The sequence below is a fragment of the Chelonoidis abingdonii genome, chromosome 22, assembly GCF_003597395.2.
Source record: "Chelonoidis abingdonii isolate Lonesome George chromosome 22, CheloAbing_2.0, whole genome shotgun sequence".
Classification (NCBI taxonomy): Eukaryota; Metazoa; Chordata; order Testudines; family Testudinidae; genus Chelonoidis; species Chelonoidis abingdonii.
This window is the reverse complement of record NC_133790.1, coordinates 30,819,661-30,823,402: the sequence shown is the minus strand read 5'-3', so window position 1 is coordinate 30,823,402 and position 3,742 is coordinate 30,819,661. Positions and strand designations below refer to the sequence as shown.

At 42.7% G+C, this 3,742-nt stretch overlaps 1 protein-coding gene across 1 annotated transcript in view; it reads right to left on the bottom strand.

Annotated features, from left to right (window-relative positions):
- The window catches only part of RASAL1 (RAS protein activator like 1), a 107,162-nt gene that overhangs the window by 19,757 nt on the left and 83,663 nt on the right, over positions 1 to 3,742 (bottom strand).

Sequence of the window (3,742 nt, the reverse complement as noted above, 5' to 3'; positions counted from 1 at the left end):
TGTTAGGTTTCTTTTCTCACAGGTAAAGAAGTGCTACCCAAAGACCCCAGCAGCCTGGCCACTCCTTGGAACCAGGAGACTGGATCTATGTAAAGGTCCACCAATGAAAGACTGCTTTGGCTCCATGCTGGAAAGGCCCTTACCAAGTCCGGCTGACCCCTAACACCACTATGAAGTGCCAAGGACTGACTGCCTGGACCCACGCTTCTCAATGCAAAAAGACCTCTCCACCTGGAGATGACTCTCTGACTGATGATCAGCCTATTTCTCCTTCTAGCCCCACTGTGCCTTCTGGACAGCAGGGAAAAAGGACAAAGTGAAGTGCTAGTAACCTCTCCCTTGTCCACTGACAGAGCTAACCTGCATTCAGTATTTGCTACAGAAACCAAAGCACTACAGGGTGATGTGCTGGTAACCTCTCCCCTGTAGGATGCTGAGCCACGATTGCTTCAGGAAAGAAGAAGGAACACTCACTCTGCTGAAATTGCCAAAGTCCAGGGATTCCTGATTACAAAAGACAATAAGAACTGACCCTGGTGAAGAAACAAAGAATTATACACAGGCAGGAAAAGCCTGTGGGACCCTTGCTTGGGAATGTGGTATTGATTGGATTTGGGGGTTTATTCTACAGGCTGCACTTTGTGTTTTTGATTAACTACTTTCAGCATGTATTGCCCTCCCTAACTGGATTTTAAATGACAAATACCAATATCTCCTCCATTACACTATTACCCCTGTAATACATCCAAATACAGACAATGCCATATATCTGACAAAAGCCAATGGCAAACACCTTCACACATTAGTGATTTATTTAAATATTGTTTGGAAAAAAATATTTTTTAAGGTTCAGGATATCCCATATAAGTGAACAGTTGAGTGGAAAAAGACTGGTCAGAGGAGATAAAAGTATATGACCTCACCACAAATGAGCTTCAAATATTTGAAATTAAGGTTTTATGATGGGATTGATATAATGGCCATTTCAGGGGGGTTGTAGTATATTGGGGGGAAGTGTCCTTATTGATTTGGTTACCCAATTAGTAAATAATCAGATTCATACTCAGAGAGTGTGTTTTGCCACTGGAAATTTTATCTGTATTGAAATGATCACAGAATATCAGGGTTAGAAGGGACCTCAGGAGGTGTCTAGTCTAACCCCCTGCTCAAAGCAGGACCAATCCCCAAACAGATTTTCACCCCTGTTCCCTAAATGGCCCCCTCAAGGACTGAACTCATAACCCTGGGTTTAGTAGGCCAGTGCTCAAATCACTGAGCTATGACTCCCCTAACTAGTCCCTCCTAGTAACTAATAATTTAACCTGTACCATATTACAATATACCCCTCCCTATGCTATTAATTTTAATGCCTCTCTAAAGTGCCTGAGAATATTTAAAATAGTAGCTGTGGTATAATGCTACCCCCGAGAGAGATGTACTAGTATGTCGAAAACAATAATTAATGCCTCATTAGGGACTGTAAAATTTACCCCGCCCCTATCCAATGTTCAAATCACTTCTATGTATCCAGATTGCTCCAAGGGAAATGCTATTGGCTAGCACAGCAAAGGGCACAGATGTAAGTCTCCTCTAGGAAGAAAAGAGGCTTAGCTGGACACTTATGGGGTGGTGCAAACAGTGCAGCAGCAATTTGGAATATTCCTAAGGGCCAAAAACATGATGACAAATTAGGGCAACTAGAAAAAGCCACAGGCCTTATTTCTAGAGCACAACTAACCCAAGTACAGGCTGGAGTTGGTGAGTGACATGTTATTCTGCCCTTAGTTCAATGACCCGGAAGTTGCTGACAGAGATGGTATTGAATATCACTGAGGCTGGGAAGGCATTGCAGTGGGATTTGGCATGTTCAGAGATTCAAGATTTCCTGAATGGCCAGCCAATGGCCATTCGGAGTGATCTCGAGCATGAGGCATGGCCCACTGCCCTTACAGATACCTCAGGAATGCCATCTGATGTGTGGCCATGGAGACGTACTTGGAGATCTTCGGGATGGATGTGCAAGTACTCGCAGTGCTCCTTCCAAGCATGTGGGCCAGTAGGAGCGGTGTGGGCTCCCACATCCCGAATCCTGCCATGCCCGTGGGGAGCATGCATGTGGAACTGGATTATTCATAGATTCATAGACTCTAGGACTGGAAGGGGCCTCGAGAAGTCATCGAGTCCAGTCCCCTGCCCTCATGGCAGGACCAAATACTGTCTAGACCATCCCTGATAGACATTTATCTAACCTACTCTTATTCACCGTGATATCTGGGAGATTAGAACACCTGGTAATGCCTAGCCGATTTGTTGTTAGTGCTCCTGGAATAACACCTGGTATTTGGATTGGAATAGGGAATCAGTGGACATTTTGGCCCTTGGAAACCCTGCAGCTTTAGTGTGTAAGGAAACTGAAGCAAGTGGAAGTTGTCACAGTGTTTGACAAAGTTTGGTGGGAAGGTATGGGACAAGGAACTACCCTGACAGGACACCTACTTTTTCAAGCTAATGATAGCTGTGTGTATGCTGAGGCCACCACTTTGCGAGATATACATTTTAATCTCACTACTGCTACGGGCAATCATATTATTTACTGGCCTGCACATAGAATTTTACAAGTAGTCCTTAGGTTTCAGATACCCTCTAATTGGACTAGTTTAGTATTTGATCGGTTTCAAAATTTGCTTTCACTGTTACCAGAGGTTCAAAGAATCTCTGAATTACAAGGGCAAATTCATATGCTTCAAAATCTATATCAAGTTGAAAAGTATGCCTTTCGTACAGCTTACAGCGTCTACTTTATGTACTAAGTATGATGTATTGTGCTTTGTGACTAAAACTGTACAACCACCCCATCACGTTATTACTGTGGAAATGTTACTTCTTGTTATTTGGTTTAGGATTATGTTATTGTTGTGATAATAGTAATATCTTTCATGTCCATGCTAATCCTGCATTGTCACTGCATCCAATCAAGACCCCTAAGGTTGAAGCATTTGATGCAGAATCTGAAATCTAAGGCTTGATGCAAATAGAGATTTAGGAACGTTTTTTGTGCTAGAAGCACAAAAGGGGTGTGTGGAAGTAGAGCAAGAACTGACAGGGATTTGAAGGGGATTTCAGTGCAAACAGTCCCGTCTGTGAGCAAGATTCAGGCTAGTTGTAACCCTAATAATGCAAGATTTGTAGAAGCGAGGATTGTGTGAGGCGAGTGGGACAGAACTGTGTGAGAAGTGTAGCGAACCTGTGTTAGATAACTATGGAATGTAGACTATAGTCTAAACAGAAGTAAGAAAAATAAGATATCAAGATTACCTATGTATAAACAAAATGCAGCTGTTGCTCATTATTGTATGTAACAAAAGGTGTAAATGCTTGCTGGAGTTGTTTACCTGGAGAGAGATCTGTTTAGCTCTCTCCCTCCATGCAATTGCTAGAGAAAATAAAGTGTATCTGACTTGCTGCACCCAACCTGAGAGTGAGAAATCTGTTTTTCTCTGACAATGGAGAGAGGTAAATAGTGGTGTTTTCCAGGGGTCTGTACTGGACCCAGTCCTATTTAACATATTAATAAATGATCTGGAAAAAGGGGTAAACAGTGAGGAGGCAAAATTTGCAGATGATACAAAATTGCTCAAGATAGTTAAGTCCCAGGCAGACTGCGAAGAGCTACAAAAGGCTCTCTCAAAACTGGGTGACTGGGCAACAAAATGGCAGATGAAATTCAGTGTTGATAAATGCA